General features: G+C 34.7%; 1 protein-coding gene across 3 annotated transcripts in view; it reads left to right on the forward strand.

The window, feature by feature from the left end:
• LOC123317365 (potassium voltage-gated channel protein Shaw-like) overlaps positions 1–26182 on the forward strand; it is a 193511-nt gene that overhangs the window by 38094 nt on the left and 129235 nt on the right. For all 3 annotated transcript variants that reach the window (XM_044903853.1, XM_044903855.1, XM_044903854.1), the window contains exon 2: positions 9951–9994. The gene's annotated coding sequence lies outside the window, so the exon portion shown is untranslated. The remainder of the gene's footprint in view (positions 1–9950; positions 9995–26182) is intronic.

Consider the following 26182-nt stretch of genomic DNA (forward strand, 5'->3'; position numbering starts at 1 on the left):
TGCAGAGCAAGAAGAATCATTTTTTTCAAAGGTCTAGAGACGTTGCAGGCTCGCTGTAATAAATGTATCCAATCAAGAGGAGAATATGTTGAGCAATAAAATATTTTGACATTGAAATTTTGTTTGGTTCTATAGTAAGCTAAGAATTTTTCGATATATCCTCGTAATCTATTAATATTGGAACTCCACAAATTATGATGAAATGACCAATTTCTTCTTGAAATATATCCTTTATAGAAAATCCCAGAGATAAGGAAAAGCCTTACTGTGATCACTGAGCAACGTAGTTATGCTCACAGAATGAAATAGCTGTACAATTTGAGGGACTTCTTTTCATTGAAATATAATTTTTTCTTTATTATGCATCTCAAATTCATATCTGAAAAGAATTGAAAATAAGAGGAATAACCAATAAAATGATGAAGATTGATCTGAGCAACACAAAAACTGGAAAAATGTCGATATTATCGTTATTATTCAATTTTTAATGAGTTTAACCTCGTGTAATCCTTTCTCCTGCCATTTCATAAAAGATACCATTCCAACTCATTATGTAGGTCAGAAGCTTACGGGTATCTCCCCACGTAATTTCTTCGTGCTTAATACCATTCCATCTCTTGCTGTTCATGAATGTGCTGCCTTATAGAATTAAAAACTACCTACTGACTGTAAGAGCATGTGGATTCATTAGGTGGGATAGCTAGTGGAGATAACAAATTTCATTGAGCGTCCAGCGAGATAGCGAGCACTTTTCGAGATATAAATGGATACACGCGAGGAAAATCAGTAAATAATGTAATGGGTTTATTTTGTCGGTTGGAGAAATTGCAGGAAATGTCGGCGACTAACTGGGAATAACTCTGGGGGTTTCGACAATATTGCTTTTGCGGCGGCTCCTTCATCATTCAATATGGATACGATTACATGTGTGCTGGCTTTTTGCACGCTTGTTCCTAGGAAACAAGACGTTACCTTTCTCCCAAATGTTATTGGGATGTGGGTCGAAAGACATATTCTTCCCAAAGTCCTTGGAGATTGTGTGAAATTGTGCATCTTTTCCAACCCTTCGATTAGAAAATATCATAGATTAATAAAACAGGAGATAGAGCATCTCGACAAAAACACGTTCACAAAATACTGCCATAAATATGAATTTGGATTTCTTGGGTGGGGGAACTGGACAGGAGCGGATTCAGAACTAGTCACACTGTGAATATTTCAGGTAGTCGGCAATAATTTTATATCGAATGGAAATATGTTTCAACGCAAAGATTTCGAATAATTTTCTTATGACAACTAATCAAAGGGATTTAGAACTAATATGTTATACCAAAACACCTGATGTAAAAAGAATTTATTTCGAATACAATGTTTCCATACACAAATAGTCAATATGACCCTTACCTACATACAGATTATTTGAAATTTTATTCACTAAGTATAAACTGAAAACTAAAAATTACTTTCATGGAAAAAATTCCCAAAAGAATGGTTAATAATAATTATTAAAGCTTATTATTATAATATATTATTATTAATTCTCAAATCAATAGAAGTGGAAGCAGCTGAAGTTTATGGAATTTGTATAATGAGAATCTAAAAGAGTTTGTTCATTGGAGAAATCCTCAAGTCTTCCATACAGATTTTTTGGAATGAAACAGTAATGTAATACTGTAAACATGAACCAATGATTGTGAAATAGGAAATGATTTCATATTGTATACAGTAACTCATAAAAGAATCCCTCAATTCTAGATGAAGCATCAATATTTTTTTTTACGGGCAGTTTTAAATTGAATTAAGTTATATTGCATATAAACTAAAGAGCAGTGTTTTTCAGCAACTCAAATACCTAGTTCAACAACCTGCTTCCCCCTTCAAATTTTATACCACCTCGAAAGTGCTTTTTGGTGTTGAAGTGCATAATAATCAAGAGTTATTTTACGAAACTGTGAGCTTTAACTTAATAATAATGTAACTGCAAATTGTTCGAGGCCATTGCCAAATTTATGTATTTTATGCATGCAGCTGTCTTCGAAGAAATTTTTCATTAAGTATTTGCCTCGGCTTTCCAAGCTTTCATCTTGAATTTTTCTTTCCAATGAATTGGGAACTGCTTGTAGGGCAGCAACTTTTTTCTTAAAGTACTGACGACTCACTCGTAATCTTAAATCGCTTTTCTCCTGCAACAATTTTTCAACTGAAGTTTTACTTCGAAATATGAGATATCCTGATAACAGAAATTTTCATTTAATAACTCATAAAAATAATGGGAATATCCGAGCTCTAATTGAATGGTCATTATTGTAATCATAATTACAGTAGTAGCATAATTTTTACATTGAAATACATTTTAGAAATAAAGGAAACTTTTTTGATTTTCACAAAAAGTTCTAAACATGACCTCAGCTCATTTTTATGGATTTTCATTCCTAAGACGAGTTCTATTTGCCATAGCAGTTTATAAGGAATTTTGTATACCTCCCTGGGTAGGTATGTACCTCACTTGTTTTATCCTTGAACTACAAGAAGCTTTCATTTCTGCAAATCCTGAACTGGCATTCGTGTTTCTTGATATTGTTCCCATTTTCCTTTCATTTTCCTCAAAAACTCCAGTACTGATAACAGGTTTGGCACAGTATTGGCTATAATTATAACATTATTGAAGCAATTAAAATCTCGTTCTACTGTTCATCTCGAAACCAGGAAGAATGTTTATACAAAAAAGCATGATTTAATAAGAAAAAGAGAATCTACTATAAATTTCAAGTTCAGAAGTAGTCAGAAATCACTTGCAAAATTCCAAAGAAAGTGATAATCAGACAATAAAGCGAGTTAAATAAGTGGTAAACTACCTATCTTACCTCACTCGGGATGGCATCTTTTTTCAAATTCACGGTAAAAGTCGATTACTCTCATTATACTAAAGTCTGGAGTATAAATTACAAGAGAAGTGTAAATTGTTTTCAAGACCCAGTGCAACTCTACACTGCCGTCGTCTGGTTTCATTTCTGGGAAATCTAAAATTGAAATAAATTATTTGATTGTATAAACTCAACATTTCAATCCCATCATTAGATGGGATTCAAGCATAATTCGACCCTGGCGTCCCCTAACTCCCTCCCCTGATTTCATAAAGTCGTGAACTCAAACAAGAATAAAATATCAAAAACTTACCAGAATAAATAAATCGCTTTCCTCTTTCGTGTATAAATTGCACTTTTATTTCAAACACACGCTTTTACGGCACATCGCTGCTTATTTTCCAAAATATTACGACGTGATTGATTGAAATAATATTTTGACAATAACAAATACACACGCCGTCTTTGAAATTTTAGAAGCGATCTGGAGGGGAATACAAGCGAAAATTCATTTCATTGGTGGTTGCTGGGAGTGGGAATAATTTGAAAAATGAACAGTCTGGAAAATAGCTTATGATCCATCTATTTAATCTATGGAAAATATGAGATTATCTTGGAAAGTTATTCAACTAGTGTTCCATTTCACCCACTTCTATTTCGGATAGATATATTTTGTGACATCATTGAGAAGGTGCACTGCTTCTATTTGGAGCTGAAACAGCGTTTAGAGCAATATTTGAATTGTCGGAAGTGATTGAAATTTAATATCATTGGTGAATTACTTCTTTGCTGGTCGTGAAACTGTTTCGGGAACGATTACAAAAGGCTCAGAATATTTTTTTGGAACCTCATGTGAAAAAAATTTATTAGGTATATATTCTGAACATAGAACTATATTCAATTCATCTTTTTTTCAAAGGACAATTGAATTTGTGATAGAACAACAATATGCACAGCTCACGATAGCAGTAAATGTTTATCTACCAATTGATAGTTGTATATTGTCGTCGATGAATAGTCAGGAGTATTCTGATATATTCAGTTATCGTAATTGGTAATTAAACCAATTAACATTCAATTAGATCCTATAATAGCACCATATGCAAACAGAGGCAAAGGGAATCCATCTGTTTTAATGAACATTATATGATTAACTGACAAATTTGAGAACATGTATGGTTTTTATGTTGTCAGGTTTAATTACGCGTAATTATTACATAATGTTAAAAAATTTTTACGTGTATCAGTAGTCATGGAAGAATTGTGTTTGTGGTATTCTGTTCTTCTTTAAGTAGGGGAATTTCGGAATTCCTGAACAGACTGGTAGAATAACGCTTCTGCTATTTTCTAAATAATTGAAAAACATAAAAATGGACTTTGCATGATCCTGAACTAACACTTTATTTCTGACACATTTTTTCTCTGTATGAATGTGATGGCGTCGTTCATTTTTTTTCACGAATCTCCGTCAATCCTTTCTACCTTTTTCTTTTTTCATTAGGTATCAGATCTGATTATACAGGGTGGTCCATAACTATTAGGACATAAGCTAAGGGCAGATTGTTCGAACCAAAATATGGCGATAGGACCAAATATACCTCAATAAAATATTGCTGTGGAAAAAGATAGAGGGGGTTAAAGTTGAATTTTTTATAAGGGGACAGAATAATATTTTCTTCGAAGTTCGAAGTCCTTTATTAAAAGAATAAGAAAAGGCATAGCAGTCGGAGGAGGCCACGTAGAATATTTCATTTAAGTTTATTCTTTTTATGTTACATTGTTTTTCATTATGCGAAGAATAGAAGTTGAGTTAACTAACCTGGATATATAACCTCAAAATGAAAGGATTCACACAAAAAACAAATCTGTTTCCCCGGAGAGGACTTTTTCCACTTAGTAAATTGATATAGGTATAGATATATTAGACAAATTAGTGTTGAAATTTTAGCCATTATATATAATGGAGAACGCAAGATATTATATTTGTGGCCTTCCATATAATCAATTTCCTTCTATTATGATCGTGTAAAGGGCCGAGAAGTTCGGATTCAAGAATATTGCTCTCTTTCATCAGCTGATTCAGAATATAATCGGAATTTATTGATAAATACTAATACTTTATGACATTTATTCACCTAAAATTGATAATAACTAACACACTTGAATGGAGTTTCGAAAACCAATCTTCCAAATTGAGAAAAATCAACTATAAACTACGAAAAAAGGATTTATTTGACAAAAAACTCAAAATCCCCTTCAAAAATGACAATGAGCATTAACTTTTCAGTTCGAACTGTCATCACCATGGCACTGCAATCTACAGTGCAGACATTTAAGAATGAAAGACATCCCAGTAGGACTCGAAAGTCCAGACGCTGCTTAATATCAGGTCACAAAAGATCAATAATAGTGCCAATAACAGAAATGGAATATATAAATAAAATCTAGAAAAAAAAATTGAGGGGAGTGGAGTTCGAATTCAATTCCTTGTATTGAATTTCAATATCGATTTTGTTGATACCAGAAAACAAACATCCTGAGCGACAAAAGTATGGTTTTGTTTTGTGACTAGGATGTTAGTTTTCATTTGTACATTGTTTGGAATCAATCGATATCAATGAAATACTCTGTTGGTTGTAGTATATTCTTATTTGCAGTTTACAAAAATTCACAAAAATTTGAAATTATGGACTACGAATAGAGCTTTGACTAGGATAACTCTTGTGATCTGCTACTGTCAGACCTGTTATTTCTGCGCAATATGTTATTTTGATATTCTAAATTTAGTTGAATTTGTACAATTTATAACAGAAATAAAAATGAACCAATATCCAATATACCATTATACACAATTCAGTAACTCACATATTATTTGGAGAATTTTCAGATCCACAATTTAAAAAAACCTTACAAGATCTGTATGTTGGATCGTCAGTATAGTTCCTTTATACTTTTTATGATTTCTTTATGATATTGTCTCTTTGTGACACAATATACAAATTGATTAATGAATGAACAAAACACTCACGGCAGGTTTCATAAGACTTTGACTTTCCAAACAACAATTTGACAGTTTCTTTATTCCCAAAACAAAATCAATAGAACCTTTGCATTTCTGAATATATTGAAAGAGTAGCAGTTGCGAATCTTTTAATGGACGTATAAAGGTCATAAATTCGCCTAATTAGGCTAAGCAAGTGATGTTTCCTGCATACAACAATTACGTGGTTGAACAGTTCTCAATTGTTTCCAAATGTTCACTGTACATGGTGTGGTCAGTAGTCTTTGAATACCTTTACGCCCTGAAAATTTCATCCACTTCAGAGCACTGAAAATAAAAACCAATAAATGACCAAGTCACATGTTATCAGTTTTAATACTTACATTTGTATTTTCGTCGGTAAAGTAAAAAACTTAATTTCAGAAAATCCATTTTATTTGACAGTAAAGTTCTACCGATTCAAAGTTCTTCACCACGTTATAATTTTCGAACGATATTTTGAGGTTTTCACCAAGAAATTAGACAAAAAAATTCAATAATCAGCATTTAGAAGGAGGTAGACAAACAAAAAGCGGTATGAGAATTTCAAAACATTCAAAACCTATCCGATCAAAATGTCCATCTGAAATCTCACAAAATTTCAAATGTTTCTGCAAATGGCCCTCGAATTGATATTCCAACCAGTCTTAGGGTCTTATAGGAAAACACTTGTAACACAGATGGCGCTCACATTACTTTAGTCGCTTCGTTTTCCATTTTTCTACTCTATAATACTCAACACTTTCTTGAAAAATTAAGAAATTCTAATTTAAATGCAACAGACATCTTAGTAAGTTTTGATGTAGTAAATCTTTTTCCAAATGTTCCAGTTGATAAAACTCTTGAAATAGTGAGAACAAAATTGATTAATGATAGAACCATTTATGAAAATTCGAAATTGACTATTGATGATATAATGGAGATATCAGAAGTTTGCCTGAATTCCACATATTTTCAATTAGATGATGTTTTCTATAAACAAAAATTTGGTATGGCTATGGGTTCTCCTTTATCACCAGTAATGAGTAACATATTCATGGAATCTTTCGAACAAAAATATATAGACACATACCCAGTAAAACCAAAGACTTGGTGGCGATATGTAGACGATATTTTTGTGATTTTGCAACATGGTAGAGATGAACTAGAGAATTTTTTTGATCATATTAACAAGAAAGAACCTACAATAAAATTTACAATGGAATTAGAGCAGGATAACAAAATTTCATTCCTAGATGTTTCAATAAAAAAGTATTCGAATTATTTTGAAACGAGCGTATACCAAAAAAAGACACATACTAATAGATATTTGAATTTTTATTCCAATCACTAAGTAAGTTTCAAAAGAGGTATCATTAAAACACTTTATGATAGAGCTAATTTAATTTCATCTACACCCGAAATTAGAAATAATGAAGTTGACTTCATTAAACATTTTCTCAGGGATAATCAATACCCGAAAAATTTTATTGAAAAAACAATATTAAATTTAGAGAGAAAAATGACTAACCAAAATCGTAATAATGATCAGGAACAACCAACAAACCGTCAAGAACAACCAAATTTGTTGACTGTAATTCCTTATGTTAATGGCCTTTCAGAAAAAATAAGAAGAATCGGTTCGAAGTTCAACATACGAACTGTTTTTAAAACGCAAAATGATTTAAGATCTATATTAACAAAAACTAAAACTTTAAACGAAAAACAAAAATCAAAAAATTGTATTTACAACATACCCTGTATTTGTGGTAAAACTTATACTGGTGAAACGTCCAGACCTCTAGAAATAAGAGAGCGCGAACATAAAAATAATATTAAAAATAGAGAAATTAATCGATCACAAATCGCAGATCACATTTGTTCTAATACGGGAGACCACATGATGGATTGAGACAACACTAAAATTTTAATGACGGAACCAGACCATTTTGAACGAAAAATTAAAGAGTCTACGTGTATTCTATTGGATCAAGATAATAATTTGGCAAATTGTTCGGTAGGAATAGATCATATTTGGATCAATTTACTAAGGAGGGAACTGTCGTCCGGTAATTTCAAAATTAATGAATCAACGTTTCTATGCAGTCTCTCTTTCTGTGTGTTGACAATTAATGTCAAAAGCCACAATTCAGAAGATTTTCCAAAAGAGATTTTTGTCTGATGAAGGAGTCTGATATAGACTCCGAAACGTTACAACTGAGAATTATTTCAACGTTATTTAATTGAGTTCATTGTCAGGCAACAATTTTTTCTAGTTAATTTGCTCCTGACAAATTAGTGCAAGAATTTACGCAGGAGCAAATCGTTGATTTCATTTTTAATTGATTTTGTTTCAGAGATTGGGAGTGAAAACCCTAAAAAGTTTATGAAGAGATCTATAATCTTTGTTTCAGAATTTTCATTTTGAATTATTGGTTGGAAAAAGATTATTTTTATTCCGGGCTTGTGCCCAACCTTTCCTATACCTGTTCTAGTGTATAAAACTTGGAGGCTGGATTGATTTTCCACAATATTACTGAAACCTTATTCTCCATTGAGGATAAAATTGATCCGCTCTGCTTTCTCATCAGTCAAATTTCAATTGTCGGTGCAAATCATAATTCGTTTGATAATAACTGATAACAAACTACTCCAAACCGTTGAACTGCAACTGAATATGGATACCTTGTAGCCAGCAAATAAACCTTTCTCATAAAGATTCCTAAAGAACACCAACGTTCACCTGAAGCGCAAAAGACCTATTACTGAGTTATTTGAGTCGGTCTATAGGGAGCTGTGACGTTCAAGAAAGAAAACAAGAACCAAAAAGTAATATCTTTCCAGATGATATATGTCTGTGATAAGTTAATTGTGGAGTCATCTCTTCGCCTTTATTCATTTCTCGAGTAAAATATGGAGCACGTTGGTTTCTCTCTTTCGTTCTCATTAATTCGGTTGGATAATTTTTCTATGAAACAGGTGCTCGTTGATCAATTAGCGTTTTTTCGGAAATTTCCAATTACTTTCGAAGTTTCGCAGAACATTTCTGGAGAAAATTGAAAGAACAAGAAATGAGATTGTGAGTTGGAAATCGATCAGCAAGTGAACAATAAGGGATCATAATTCACCTCTCTGGAGGAAATACGAATTGGGCAATTCAATAGAATTCATTTTCCGAATTTGAAATATTTTGATATATGGAAGAAAGTCGCAATTTTCCTAATAGTTACACCATTTCAACCCAAAATCGGCTGGACTAATCATAATTAAATTCAATTTGTTGGATTTGTCTTTTGCCAGTTCTGATGAAGTCCTGAGAATTTGACGAAATAATTAGTGAAGCAGAAAATAATTTCCCTTCTTTCGGGTAAGGTCAATATAGGAATCACTACGCTTAGGCCAGGCGCAAATAGAAACGCAGGTTGGTGAGGCGACGCAGAGTGACGCAGATTTTTCCTGCGCTGCACGTACTATCTGACAAGTCACTGTCACGCTTCATTTGCGCGGTCTTGTTTTTTTCTATATTTTACAAAAACTCAAGCTGCGTCAACTCACTATCCTGCGTTTCTATTTTCGACTGGCCTAATGTTCTTCACTGCCTGATATTAATATATCCAGGCAAAATATGGACCTCTATAAAAATTATACGGCAAACATTAAGAAAAATTTGTAGAACATTCACTTGGGCATTTATTCCGATTCTATCAGATGACGTTCCATACATGGTGCATGGCCAATTATTCTTTATCTGTTTCTCCTCCTCTCATTCTGGTTTTCGGTCTCAATCAAGCAGGTACAGCTGGTATCAAATAAAAATAGAATACACCCAAATACATACTATTGGGGTTTACAAAAAATAATGGAATTGCTTTATACAATGGCTGTATTCGGGTTCGGCTTTCGGACAGTCCGAGAATGATTCTAGAACTGTGCAGAGAATTCGATACTATGGCGCAACAGTTTTGCGCAGTTTAAGAACAATTCTCGAACCGTCCAAAAGTTGAACTTGAATACAGCCAATAATTCCACTGAACTTCACAATTTTAATTTCAATTTCGCAATTTCAGATGCTGGAGACTTCAAGGAGTATCTGCTCTTTTTGATAGCATAGGTGAGTTGTGCCGAGAAAAAAAGCTGGAATTGACATTGAGTCACTACATTCTGCAAAATATTCATATTCATTAAATTGTGGAGTGTGAAAAAAGTGTCTCTGATTTGTTTTATTTTATGTTATTCCAGTACTAACAATACTATACTAGAGTATAATAACTTCGTTGTATTATAGTATTCGTTTAATACAGTGTGGTCCAACGAAAATTCAACACTTCGATTTTACGGCTTTATAATGAAAAACCCGTACAAAGTTTATCACGGAACTTCAATATGCAGACGACTGCGCACTTATCGCTAGCAGCTCAGAGGATCTACAGATAATGTTGGATACCTATAAACATATATACGAAGCTTTAGGCCTTAGACTCAATATCGACAAAATAAAAATCCTGATCCGCCAGAAAGCCTTCAAACAGATATCAGCCTGGAGAATGAAACTCTAGAACAGGTCAAGCAGTTCAAAAAACTTGAGAAGCTTCATAACGGGCATTCTGGAAGCTAAAGGACCAAGTGTTTCAAAATCACGACCTCAATCTGAAGACCAAGACAGCTGTTTACAAAGCGGTGGTCCTCCCAACGCTTCTTTACGGAAGCGAAAGCTGGACGCCCTACAGGCGACATATTAAACAGCTTGAACAAACGCAACTACGTCATCTAAGACAAATAGTGCACATCAGATAGTTCCACAAATTGTCGGATGCAGAATTCTTGCAACGCGCGAGTTATACAACAATTGAGACTCAAGTAACAAGGGCCAGACTCAGATGGAGCGGCCACATTCTGAGGATGCAAGACACTCCCCAAAATAGCTCTGTATGGCGACTTCACAGAAGGAGCCCGGAAACCAGGAGGCCAGTATAAGCGGTTTAAGGATATACTACATCAATTCCTAAAATCAGTTAATGCCAATCATAACTGGGAACAACTAGCGTTAGACAGGTCACAGTGGAGGTCTTTGGTACACAGTTATAATGGAGACTCGAGAAGGATACATCGGCGGCCAGATCTGGTTGGTGACTATTTATGCCCGGAGTGTGGAAGGATCTGTAGATCACGGTTGGGTCTCTTCAGTCAAAGGAGGGCACACAATCGTAATTAGCCCTAAGAAATTATGAGTCTGTTCGCACCATTTTTTTCTTGTCTTTTTGTAGATTTATTTCCGGTAACGGGATGCAGCAATGAATTAATGAATGATGGATATCTTGAAGCGAAATTTTAGGGTCAGATAGTTCTCTATGCGATCTTCAAAATCAGTACCCCTAATCCCTATTTAAAATTAAGGGTTTATGCTCAACCCTGTAAAGGTGTTGAAGTTTCGGGGATGAAGCAAGCGGAAAAGTTGTTCTTCCTCGAATCAGTAATTGCCGGATCCGAGCAATTTTCCACATTTTCATTTCAATGTCGGAAAATCGAGGTGCTAAATTTTTGTTGGACCACCCTGCATAAACAGTTTTAGATGTTAACAGAAGAAAGATATTTCCAGAATCCTTGCTATGAGTACCTACGTACCTGATGCAAGGTACTCCACAAAAGTTGAGGAAAGATCAATTTTAAGATTGTTTCAAGAAGTGGGCGATTTTTACTCTTTAATATTCATGTTGGTATGACATTATAATGTTGACTAATTCTATTTTAAAGCTCATTATGTCTCCCCTTCTGAAAATTTATGAGTTATGATTTTTTTTATTACTTTGATCTTTATCTCCAACATCTAATGTATAAATGAGTAGTGTAATACAATTGGACCACCAAAATCTCACAAATATTAAGAAATGCGCCAATGTGAGGGTAAAAATCTACCGTGTCATTATTATTCTATGAAATTGTTTTTGCATTTACTAGGATATGATTTCCTGATTCAGATACGTTCGCTATCAAATACACAGGTAGTTAGATAATGTGTTCATTGTCCATTTTAGTATTCAAAATATTAATTTCCTAGTATACATACTGCCATCGCATCCACAACGAAATTCACTACTCTCAATTTTCCAATTTATCACTGAAAGCAATTTACCGTAAAACCTGACTAAGAAACGAATAGCCAGAGGACAATGCATGTTCATTCGCCATATGGATCTATGAATAAAAATTTTCTCTCACTCTTCAATCAGGGAGCGAGGGAGAGGGACTCGCAAAATTCAATGAAACCACATTCAGTAAATCCTGAAAAACCCGAACAAAGGATTCAGCATGTCTCCATTATCTCGCAGTAGGATGCTGTAATTAACCCACAACGAAAATATGTGTTAGGAGCTTTCACACAGAAAATTAACCGTAATAATAGTGATCTACATGGCGGAGGATTACACGGTGCTTCGGGAAAATGCGGTTAGGAATAGGTTAATTAATTACCAAAAGTTTGATCAGTATATATGTTCTGAGTTGATGATTATATCGTTGAACAGATAAATATCGTTATTGATAATTTGAAATCTGGAAAAAAATTTCTAATTTTGACATATAAACTGACACTCTTTCATCTCTTGAATTGAAGTTTTGGAACGTTTCACTTGTCATAACTTGTGAAGGTATACTCCATTCACATTCATTTTAGCAGTCTGTTGGCCATGAAATAAATTTCTCAAGTTTTTGTAACTAGAACGGAGTAAGGTTGGCACTCATGAAATGTCGTTAGTGTCATAACGCCGTTGCCACAACTAATAGGGAACTCTAACGATTTGTCAAAATCTGCTAAGCGTTGGTTGTCGTGGGGCACACAAGCTTTTCCCTCCATTAAATCGCGTGCTGTTTTGGTCGAGTATTGTGTTTTGTGAATGTCATTCGAAAAAATGTTCTTCCCTACGTTAGATTAGGGTGATTAGACTATAACTTTCTCAGAAATGCCTCTTTACACTGATAATGAAAAACTTTGTGTGCCCCACGGCAACGAACGGTCAGCTGATTTTGACAAATCGTTAGAGTACCCTATATCAATTTTTATTACGAAAATGCCGAAAATTATTGAAAAAAGTGCTACTTAGAATTCAGGTCCGCTCATTCAAACACATATCTAGTTATATTTTGATATTCTAAAATCCACAGTACGTCAGACGGCAGCGAACATATTCAATGTACGAGAATTTATATAATGTTTCATCTGAATATAAACGACTTATATTTCAGCTGAATATTTCCACAATCACAAAGATTGTGAATGAAGAGGATGACAGAGAATTTCCTTCTATTGGGAGACCCAAAAAAGTGGTGGCAATTGAGAATTTTATGTTTGAGTGAATGCGAAAAGTTCACTACAGGATTTTCGACTAATGTCATCGTAGAATAAGTTCCCGAAAATTGATTTTCTTATTTTTCATTTTACTTGTCCTATACATTGTAAATGTCGTAAGGTACCAATAAATACCTAATTATTATTATTATATTAATGTATCAAGATGAACAGCCACAAATATGAGCCAGTTGTCCTGTTAATTGTTTATTCATGTGAAATTTTTGTTCAAAGTTCATCTTGACTCGAAACTTCCTTTAATTCCTTTTACTTATATTGATGCAAGATGATTTTTGTTGAAGAATTTAACATTCTTGTAATTATCTGTTTATTCCTTCGGGAGACACCCATTCCCAACCAATGCATCATTTGCATTTCATTTTCGGGTTAATATTTTTAAAATCTACAACTGATGTACCGTATTCAAACTTTAGCCAAAGAAGATAACGAACATTTACTCTCCTCGAGCTAGTGCATATTATGATATTATACTGATGTCTTGTATTTTCCATGCAAATAACTGGATTTGGTATGCCTTCAATCAGTTTGTATAAACTTCAATTATGTTCGTCACATATTTTCCGAAGAGATTCGACATTGTGATAAAATACGTAATACGAGAAACTTTTACCTAGAACGAGCAACACAGCGTTGATTTAAAACCCGAAAATGTTTTGACCATAGACATAGAAACATGGACTGTGCTTTCCCTTTATATCTATGCATGAAATACGGTCAAAAAAAGTGACAGAGAGAAAAACACGTCGGGAATGCAGTTGTCTTTTTCTAGAATTTTGATTTGTCTACACTCACCTCTATGTGAACAAAAAAGAGAAAGGTAATGTCCCGACGAGCTTTTCTCTCTTTCTAATAAATAGCCAATTTCATGCTGGCATTGCTCAGTCCATGTCTCTATGTCTATGGTTTTGACAAGCTTCATAACCCCACATTTTCGTACTATACAGAGTGAAATGGTCAAATTTCCATGGCTATAAAATAAAAGTGAATGGAGTATACGTAGAATTTTTCTTCAAATGATATTTTTTACACTTAAAAAATGAGCTTCTTTAGGTTTCCTCTTGAAAAGTTGATTTCTACTCGTGTGAGCATATGCTTCTTTTTATAATTTCTCAATATTTTTTTGCAAATGCAGGTATGAATTATTGTGGCTAGAAGTTTCTCAAAAAATACCGAAACACTGGATAAGTTGACTAATTAACAAGGATTGTTTTACCTGGGCATCCTACATTCGAATGAGTCTTTCTAGCCATCTTTTCCATGCTGAATAAGTAATAGTATGAGAAGAGAAAAGTTAAAATATTGTTTACCTTTTGGAAGACATGTTAGTTATGTGATGTCAATTCCATTCGTCGTTTAAACTTCAATCAGTTGTTCGATTTAAATGATGCAGTAATTACATATCTACCCAAAAGGTCAACTTCAATTTCCTCACATTGAAATAACGAAGCAATGTTTTTGTCATGATAAATTTCATCCCTTACAGGATTTCAAAACAATTGGATGCCTGTGACATATCTGTCTGAATCATTTTCATTCATATGCAGATTCATTGGATTACTCATCATTCATTTTATAGCTCAAGAGAATTACACTATATCTCCAATTTTGACGTAACAGGACATGATAAATACATTCCGGACGGCACCTCTACTTGAATTTGATAAATTATGAGAGGCATCAGTAATGCAGAACTTCTGTTGGAGTGGATATTAGTTCCTCGGTTCTCCACTGAAACGTCATGCATCTAAGTTTTTCAATCGTCAATATTCTAGTAGCCTCCAATATGAACTAAAAGTTGCATGTAAAAAATTATTCGATTTAACTTTGTCGTATTTCTTACTATTCAATGTATGTATGAATGTCCGTGGGAGTGAAATAAATTTGGAAATGAGACTCCCACAAATATTGCCAACGGAAAAATGAGGACCGAACTCAATCCGAGAAAGCAGAAAACTGCAGAAGTCCAGTGTTCAACAAAATAGGCAAAGAAAAGAAATTCCCCCAAAACTACAGATCGATGTTTCTATTGTCAGGCCTAGGAAAAGTAGTCTAAAGAGTAATCGCCAGGAGACTAATAGAAGAAACTGAAAAACTGAATCTCATAACAGCAAAGCAATTCTGATTCAGAAGCAAATACTCAACATAGCAGCAAATACTGAGACTCACAGAATATACAGGGTGTTCCTAAATTGAACGTACAAACGAAAAGGGGAGATTCCTTAAGTGAGTTTAAGAAAAAAAAGTCCCATAAACATAGGGTCGCAAACGTTTCGTTTTCGAGATACAGAGTGTTGAAGTTTGAATTTTTTTCAAGTTTTTTTCTCATAGTATCTACACTTCACAAGATATTCAACTGAAATTTGGCATAGATATTACATTTTAGAGTTCTCACCACGTGACATGGCAATTTCGATAGAAGATCTATAGGGTGATATTTTTTCTGGAACACTGCCACCTGTTCTTCTGCAGAACTTTTTTTAGGTGAGCAACTGTCAATTTGAAAAAATGTAAAAAGAAGTTTTGTTCTTATACTAAACTTTTCGGTCTCTTGTAGTTTTGTCGTATCTACCAACGATTTCGAGAAAAAAAATTTTGAACGATTCTCTCGAAATTCTCGTAACTCTGATAGGAAGGCCAGTTTGTAATCTGTGGTAGATACGACAAAACTACAAGAGACCGAAAAGTTTAGTATAAGAACAAAGCTTCTTTTTACATTTTTTCAAATTAACAGTTGCTCACCACAAAAAGTTCTGCAGAAGAACAGGTGGCAGTGTTCCAGAAAAAATATCACCCTGTAGATCTTCTATCGAAATTGCCATGTCACGTGGTGAGAACTCTAAAATATAATATCTATGCCAAATCTCAGTTCAATATCTTGTGAAGTGTAGATACTATGAGAAAAAAACTTGAAAAAAATTCAAACTTCAACACTCTGTATCTCGAAAACGAAACGTTTTCGACCCCATGTTTATGGGACTTTTTTTTCTTAAACTCACTTAAGGAATCTCCTCTTTTCGTTTGTACGTTCAATTTAGGAACACCCTGTATAACAGAAGGATTCCAGAATAAACAAGCAACAGGGTCTTGTTCTACCAGATGTGGCCAGAGCATTCTACAGAGCGTGGTATGAATGATTGATTTATAAAAGGAGATGTGTTCTGGATATTGGATCAAATTATGCAAGATGTTTAGAATTTATATGATGATCAGTAGATTCTTTGTGAAAGTTGAAGGAGAAATCTCCACAACCAGATATATGGAGTGCCTCAAAGGTGATTACTAGGGCCACTACTATACAACATATACATTCACGATATTCTAAAAAATTCAGAGCCAAGCCATATTACTACAGAAGAGAAAACTGAGAACTAAAACAAACCTGGAGGTCGATGGAGAAGAAATCGAACGGAAAAACGAAGCGAAGTTTTTAGGTATTACCCTAGACAAAGCACTAACTTGGAGAAGCCATATCAAACAATCCATTGTCAAAACCAAGGCAGACACTACCCACCGATGGAGGTAGAATGAGCCACATGTCGAAAGTGACTAAATTGAAAATAATCAAGCCATTGCTAGACCACAACTAACATTTGGATCAGGTGCCTGAGGATTCGCGGCAAAGAATTCAGGAATATTCAAAGAATTCAGGAAACAGAAATCAAGCTGCTACGATGTGCAATAGATTCACCTTGGTTTGTCAGGAACACACAGGTTTGTCGAATTTATAAAAAGGACAGCAGAAAGGTTATTCGAAACAGCGAAAGAGCATCCGCATGAAGAACTTAGGAGACTAGTTGACTGCGATCCGGAGGAAGACAGAAGAAGAATGAGAATAATTTACAAAAGGAGACAGAGAGATCAATTGAGGAGAGATTGAAATGAGTATTTTTTTTTATAAAGCTATAGATACACCGAAAGGTATAAAATGGAATATTGATTATATGATTCCGAAGCTCTGAGGATATGTAGATATATGATAGATATAGGATAAATACTTCGGGTCACCCTATTGAATGGGATTTAGAAAAAATGGATTTTTTTCTCCCAATGAATGTATAATGCGATGTAAACATTTGCTCGTTGACAAACGCCGAGAAAGTTCAATTCAACATCCTTGTAAAGTTCAGATTCGAAATCCTCTTACGAAGTGATGCTTGCAAGTATAATCCACTTGAAGGCTAGGATAAGAAACAAAAGCAACAGAGAGGGTGTGAGAGGAAGGCATTAATAATGGTACTTGTATGGTCTCTAAGAGATGTCCTAACGTATGTGTGAAATGGAATAGGGATGAGCAACAGATGGGTGATAAATTCCATCAAATATACTTCGTTGGGACGGCAAATCCGTATAATAAAACATTTAACACATCGTAATGAATTATTAGGATTGTTGCGAGAGATTAATTCCCTTTTAGCAAAAATCTTCAGCGAAATATGTACTTGCAGATTGGTAAGAAAATAATCGTAAGTGATACTTATCTAATTTGATATTTTAGGGGTCGCATTATTGTCTTATCTGTTTTTAGTATTCTCTGTTTTCCTTGATTCCCGGTTGGCGGAACGCCAATATGTTTACAAGTATACTACATTCACTTTTATAAAAGCACTTGGTTGGCCAAGGAAATTTGACAAATTCCACACTGTATACTACGGAAATGTGAGGTTATGACTCTTGTCAAAACATTCCTGATTTTATTCAGCGCTCTGTTGTCCGTTCTATGTAAAAGTCTCAGTAACTAGGTACTTCTCACAATGTGAATTTACTTCAGAAAATAAATGGATTCGTCTGTGATGAACATAGTTAACGTTTATAGGAATTGATTGAAAGGATTTTTAATCTAGTTATTTGCATTGAAAGGACAAGGGATCAGTTTTTAAATAAACTACGCAGCAAATGAAGTGGGACACTTAAGTTTGATTAGCTCTTACAACTTCGCTATTACTTCGCCGATTTTGGATTTTTAGCCAGAGGAGTGAAACTTTACCTTTTTCTGGGCGTCACTAGCACAGAGTATTTTTTCTTCATTGCCTACTTGTTTTACAGGGTGTGAATGTAGGGCCACAAAAATTTTCCTCTTTTTGTCGAAAAATTTGGAAATATTGGGGGAAATTACGGAGTCTTTATTGATTTTGGGTGTATTATTAGGTCTGGTTTTTTCTTGAAATTTCAGCTATAACTTTCACGTTTGTTCACCGATGTTGGATTTTCGCTAGTGATGTGAAGCACCATCTTTCGTCTACACCTTAATGACACAGGATTTTTGTTTCTTCAATCTCTTCTCGTTGTATGAAGTGTGAATATAAAAAAGAAAAATTTTTTTTCCACGCGAAGGACGAAGGATGTGGGGGCTTCTTCGGAGTTTTCTTTATTTTGGGTGGATAGTTGGATCAATACCTCAATTTTTTTTTGAGTAATTTGATGTTCAAAAATTGAAAAGAATTACAATCTTTAACAGCAAACAATAATTATAATCGCATAAGTATGAGATACAGTTTTAGCACAGGTTAGCGTAAACGGGGTACCATACCTATAATTTTGTGCTTGGGGAAAAACCTCAGTATAAAAACCCTTTCTCCACGTGTGTGCAGTGGATTGTAAGAAATCAAATTGTTCACGAAATAAGCTGAAATATTTTATACTGAAGGGCATCTCGCACTGCAAAAATTGATCCTTTCTTCAACAAAAAGGAAAATCCAGTCCAGTCTTCTCCAAGGTACCAGAAACTTTCATCTGAAATACAGAGAAAACAAAAGCAGAAAAAGGTAAAATAATAAAATTAGATTCAATACGTCAGATTTACCTAAAATTGACAACCCAATTCAAAAAAGATTCGGAAACAGCATGTATAGCTCTAAATCCCTCCTGAAATTCATAAATCGGACAGTGATTAACTAGATCATTTATGTGGTTTCTTCTGGTTCCCCGCATTCACAACTAGGGCTTTCAACTGAATGCCTGAAAAGCAGACTATTACAACGTCCATGACCTGTTCTTATAAGATTTGGAATAGGTACACCATATTTTCCTGGGAAGATCAAAACCAGGAATTCTATTCGAGGGATCAGTAACTAATTCTTTGTTGAAAATAGTGCACCTATTCCATTCAGACTGCCAAAGGTCTTTGTCCCTTACATTCGAATTAAGAAAACAGTTGGACCATAAAGGTTGATGCGACTTCAGTCTTGGAATCGTATTTTCCGGGATGTAGGATAGAATTGGATACGAGTCGGGATAGGATTGGACTTTATTCCAGGAATTCATAACCGCAGTCTGTCTACGAATATGAGGTGGTATAATGTTTGAGAGAATTGGTAACCATTGAATTGGTTCCAGTTATAGTTCTCATGGAAAAATTCAGCTGTATATCAATTTTTGCACATGGGCACTATTAACCCAAACAGGGCAACAATATTCAGCAGCCGAAAAAACCAAAGCTAGGGCTGCCGTTCGAAGAGTAGTTGCATAAGCACCCCATGAAGTGCCAGCTAGTTTATGAAGGATATTACTCCTAGTTTTTAACTTTATATATTCAGGATTGGAGTTATGTTCCAAAAAAGAATTAACGAAAACTACACTCAATTTTCTATATTTCTGACGATTATTCAACTGGAAATACGAAACCTCGGTTTTATTTGGATAAGGACGCAAACGCCACTCGAAAAAGTAATTCCTCAAACATTCTGAAACTGTAGATATTTGTGAACTTTGGAAATTGAGTACTTTGGCTGAATGAAACTGTTTAAAAGATCCACAGATTTGTAGTGTCACAGATATACCTAGTTATTCTGAAGATAATTTTGTTTTCAAGGGGTTGCGCAGCTCATTATTACTACTTAAAATGGCTATAACTTTTTATCATGGCCGAATCGGATGAAACAGTATGGAAAAAAAGTATTTGTACTAGTTAAATACTTACCCTTTATACATACTCATGATGTTAGGAATCATATGCTATTTTCAAGGAATTGGTTATTTCAGATTGCAGTGTTGGAAAATACAGGATCACGGTAGGAGATCAAGTATGAAGAAAATGAAGATTTTCCCAAAATTAATGTCGTGCCAATCTGATTATCATGACAAAACCTGCCACCTTGATTCATGTCCGCTTGAATTTATGGATGCTGAAATGAAGGAATAATTTAACTTCCGAAAAATTTCAGCGCAGAAAATGATCGAATTCCAAAAGCTATTCCGATATGAAAAATACCGGTGATCGATTTGAATTCCACCGTTCTGGATATAACGCTCGCTACCTTTCGTCCAATTTGCGCATCGGATATTACACTCGAAATTATCAGTGTCGAACGCCAATATTGAATGCGAAAAATGTGAAATTGCGGTCATTAATCAGATCGAAACAATAAATCCTTATTTATAGGCTATGATGGCAACGAAAGAATTCATGGAATCTATCATTTGCATATTATGAATTGCATCACGTTGGTTATCATTCATTTTGCTGGCGTTGCTCGAATTTTGCAATTTTATTCGATGAAATACGAGGATGATATTGATATCTAGTTAACCTAAAACAGTTCCATGCATAAAAAAATATTGCGTTACCATATCAACGAACAATAACTCATTAGAAGTGTTGGTTTGAAGTTTGAGGTCAAAGAAGTAAACCAGAGTTACGCAATAAATTAAAAGAAAGAAGATCTCCACCGAAATTGTGAAAATCGAACAATTGGAATACCGAGCCATCATCAAGTAGGTACCTGTATTTAAAAGGGTTAAGAGGTAAGCAGGTTTACGAAGATATGCTTAATACCCTTGGTGATTAATGTCCTTCGAATGCGACCGTGAAAATTGGACTGCAAGCTTCAAAAGAGGTAAATTTTTCATTGAAGATGATGACCGATCGTGAAGGCCAGTTTCTGTGTCAGTCCCTGAAAATATCCAAGCAGTTCATGACATGATTTTATCAGACCGTCGATTTGAGCTAAATCGGATATATGAAGCACTGAATATTTCATACGAACGCGTTCATCATATAGTTCACGTCAATTTGGACGTCAATTGCGGGAAAATGGATCCCCAAATGTTTCAATGTTGACCAAAAGCGTGCAAGGGTAGCAGCATCGCGTTCGATCTGTGCTCGATTTGAAGACGATGTAGACTTCTTAAACCGAATTGTTACTTTGGGTGAGTCCTGGGTACATTTCTTCGATCCAGAAAAAAAGCAACAATCGATGGAATCGATGGAATGGCGACACTCTGGTTGTCCAAGACCTAAGAAGTTTCGTGTCCAAAAATCTGCTGAAAAAGTTTTCGCTTCAATTTTTTGGGATTGCCATGGAGTACCTAATCATAATTGATTTTTTGGATAAGGGTAGAACAATAACCGGAGATTACTATTCGACATCACTGCCCACTGTACGGGAAAAAATCAAAGAGAAAAGACGCAGAACGCTCTTCAAAGGTATTTTGTTTTTTCAGGACAACGCCCCTGCATACAAATCTCATGTTGCCATACAAAAAATTCGTGATTTAGGGTTTTAATCACTAGAACACCCCCCTTATTCTCCAGATTTGGCTCCATCCGATTATCATCTCTTTCCTCCATTGAAAAAATGTTTAAAAGGTCGTAAATATTCTTCCAACGTGGACATAATAAAAGCTGTGGAGGTCTGGTTTGCAGAATAAGAAAAAACATTTTTTGGAAAGGTCTAGAGAAGTTGCAGGATCGCTGTAATAAATGTATCCAATTAAGAGGAGAATATGTTGGGTAATAAAATATTTTGACTTAGAAATTTTGTTTGATTCTATAGTAGGCTAAGAATTTTTCAATATATCCTCGTATGCCCTCATTTTCTAGATTGAATGAGTAAAAATTTTCAAATGTGTCTAGATAGGGTATGATTTCGCTTTGGTATAAACCACAGTTCTAGGCATATTTCACTTTAGGTTTTTTAATAACAGAGGCATTCTTCTTCTAGACGAGACATCTCTTCAGGTACAATGTGGGAGTCTATACCCTCTCGAGTTTGGGGGCCCACTCAACCTAACCTGCTTCTTCTTTGGTTCGATGAATTTCCCATAAATCTCTTTCAGAGCGGGTTTCGCAAATTTTTTATTGTTCGATCAACGATATGACAGTCATTCGATTTCCAAAACGAATTCAATGAAACTTTTGAATTTCTTAATATTTTGAAGAATTAGGAATTGAGAATCATGGAATGGATTTATACAGCTCATAATTTGATACGAGAATGAGTGCTCATTACTAAATTATCGATTGAGATCAAATTGACGTTTGTTCGAAAATCAAGCGTTGATTCTCCGATCAAGCTTTCTGAATCTGGGGGTTAATCTTAAATTCGTCTCTTGATGATCTCCTTCTGCGAATTCTTATTCTTCCTCCGGGTCAAACTCCACTAGATCTTGATTTTGAACAAGTAGCTTATTTTCTGCTGTCTGAATGGTCTTCATATAGCTCCTTCTCTTTGCAGAGAATAGCTACGCAGATAATCCATACATCAGCTGAAACGGGGAAACGGATTTGATTAGTTTCAACTCAATGTCTTTTGACTTGTGCTTCTCATCCTATAATAGTTGGGGAGCCCAAGAGAGAAATTCGGGATTTACTCGAGCGTATCAGATTAATATAAGGGCAGATACCTTAGACCCTGTAGAGAACCTCTACCGAAAATTAGACCTGTAGATATATAGGGGAAACTGCCTGTCGGAATAGTGAGAAAAAACGATCGTTTTGTACATACTCGAGCATGTCAGATTAAGATATATGTTGAAGTAATCTGACAATTTAAGCGTGAAAATGTGTGGGAGGGCGCCAAACCATTCTCGAGCGCGGTGTTTTTTTTCTTATTTTGAAGCTTAAGTTATTCAGGAAACAATAAAACTGGCCATAAAGGTAACAAAAATTATTTTTTTTTGAATCATCTCCTCTCCTGGGCTCCCAATTGTTTTCGTATTCATTATAAGAGTTGAAGAGAATAACATTCTCTACAAATTTTGTCTGGAGCAATTTTTTCTACGTTTGAACGTTTTTGAGATATATTGCGATGAATGTACATTAGACTGGGTTTCTACATTGACCTTGGCCTTTAGCATGTGTGGCTAAGCTGGGGATGTTTATAAACGTAAACGAAACGTCGGCCTATACAGTACTGGTTTTCTTCATAATTAGATCTTAAGACTTTTAAGAGCTGTCATTTCTTCTTCGATTATTATCGTAGTTTCACTTACGTATAATAGGGGATGTTGCCTTATTCAGACCAAACGGCTCTGATGAGTCTTGAATAGGGTTCTTACTCAAATCGTTCCAAGTAAAAAAATGACGTCACGGACACTTCCAATTTCTGTTACTATTGTTCTTCTTAGATCACACCGAGGGTCAAATATATTAATGAAGTCGTCCACAAACCTGCACTGAATGAATATTAAATTTCAAAACTTTGCGCTGTATTCCTCCACGTATTTCATCGAAGATTCACCCACAAATGTATCGATAAGAGGAGTTCGAGAAACCTTAATTTATGTGACTAATTTATAGTCCATTAGATAGTTTTCTTTCCACCCTCGATACCGTTGGGAAAACTAAGGATCAAGTTGTCCCTTCTGACAAAATCCATGACCCACTAATTTCACGATTAATATCCCTTAAGCGGTTTGATTAATGATTAAGTTGAAGCTTTTTGTTCTCATCCCTACTCAGTCAATGTCAAAAGCGTCTTATACATAAAAACTTGAGAACATCGATGGGAAATCTTCATAATTATTCAGAAAATACCCTTTCTAAGATTTGATCTGCTAAAGCAGCCACATTATATCTGACACTCATCAATAACCCTCCTAAGGAAAATAAAATATAAGTCCATTCAACAAGTCTATTGATCTTTTATCTATAGAGATGCCATAAAATGAATCAATAGTAACTTCGAATCACCTTTTCCAACAGAGAGATAACTGAAAAACGTTTATTCTCAAACTTCAAGCAAATATATGCCCATAAATCGATGTGTTCGAAAAGTTTTATCGGATGGGACTGACAACTTTGAGAACACTTCGAAATTCAAACTCAGAATCTATAAAGTCCCTTATACATCTACTAGTAGCGAACATTGGATGAAAGTTTCGAAGTTTTATTGTGATAGGGTTGAAATTTCCGTGGTAGAGATAGATCCCACGAGTTTCACGTGAATTAGTACAAACCTGTCCTGAATTGAGTCAGACCTAGATATGTATCATTACTAATAGCGTTCAGTTGTTCAATAGGTTTATTTATCTGCATTCGATAGTCAAAGAGGAATAGTCATCCAATGAAATATTTTTGTTGGCAAATTTTGACATTGAGCTCTTTATTGTGCCCGGTGTTTTTATCAGCATTCATCATGTTTAATCACCAGCGAATTTGATTGGTTTTGACCCAATCTGAAACGAAATTTCATTCGCTTGTCAACCATAGTGTTCGGAAAATAATTATTCTAGCGAATTTCATTTCGGAACCAGACTAAAATAATCATTTCAGGGCTTTTTCAGATTTCAATACATCGAACAGAATGTAATGGTTCATTGACATGACATGTTGAATCCGAAAAGATACTGACTGATGATGAAATGAATCTTCAGAATACCTAAAACAACATAGTAGCACGAACTTTTGTAAACATTTCCCATTTCCCTATTATGAAATACAATGAAATGAATAATGTGAAAATAACCTGCCAGCATTAACGAAGTACTTTTTTTTATGAAAGAATTATGGCTGTATCTTATTTTACTGATTTTAGCAGTCAATAAACACATAGTCAAATCTATATTCCAAGACAACTTACTGAACAAAATAAAAGAACAATATAAAAGAACAATATAATAAGAAATCAAAACTCTGCTTTCTTAGTGTTTCAAGTTTGTCACCCAAAAAATTCAATTCAAAATCATAAATCTAAATCAATAAATACCGAATGAAATGCTTTTTTTGAAATTTTAATTTTGCCTATTACTCTATTTTCTGTCTAGATCAATGGAGTATTGAAATCGCATGCAAGTAAGGGAAATGCCTTGTTTCCTTCTGTTTCTTCTTTTCCTTTTTTTGAATATCTTATCAAATTTAAGGAATTTCTATAAACGGGAAGTTTTTTTTTAAATAAAAGTCATTTTATTATGTTTTTCTAAGCCGAAGCTGAAAAAAAAAATTTGTTATTATGTCAGTATGAACACGTTGTTGCGGAGAATAAACGTACTAAATATCATGAAAATGTATAGGGTGGTTCGACAGTTATGGGTAATCGAAGAAATTGACAAAATCAATGAAACGGCGCTGTCCTAATGATACAATAGATATTTTCACATTCGATAACAGCAGGAAGTAGTTGTATTTGGGAGCCATGAGTTGGTGTAGGAGTCTGCAGCCAAAGCGAGGTTTGGTTCAGTATTTACGGGACTGGTGGCGTATTGTGATGAGAATTTCTCAAAACGTCGCTTCGATTTCGTTTAAGACTCATCCCTCCGTTTGGAATATTCAGCGCTACACTGTACTGACGAGGGACAATGATCCCGATACCGGTCTACAGTTGTGTTTGGATGATTCGACTTCTCTGGCATCTCCTACATTAGTTCATGACTAGCTCACATTATGGGAACGAAAATTCTTCCGAATTGTTTCCATTAATTTAGATATATCCGACTGATGGGTTCAAACTAACAGTGCTGTGCCTAAGGTGGCGTAAGGACACACTTACAAAGCCCACACAGAACACAACTGATTCTCCGAACTCGCACAAGTTTTCGGAGCTTCTGAGGGGTACTTCGGTACCTATGGAGAATCAGGATAATATGAATATATGAATATGAATATGAATATGACGGTTGGAACTTGGAGTACTGTAATAGTACTCTTTCCCACTGTTTATAGGTTATTCTCGCCTCAGTGTCCTTCATCAAGGATGAACGAATGCAAAAAATTACTACAGG

Source organism: Coccinella septempunctata, chromosome 7, assembly GCF_907165205.1.
Source record: "Coccinella septempunctata chromosome 7, icCocSept1.1, whole genome shotgun sequence".
Taxonomy (NCBI): Eukaryota; Metazoa; Arthropoda; class Insecta; order Coleoptera; family Coccinellidae; genus Coccinella; species Coccinella septempunctata.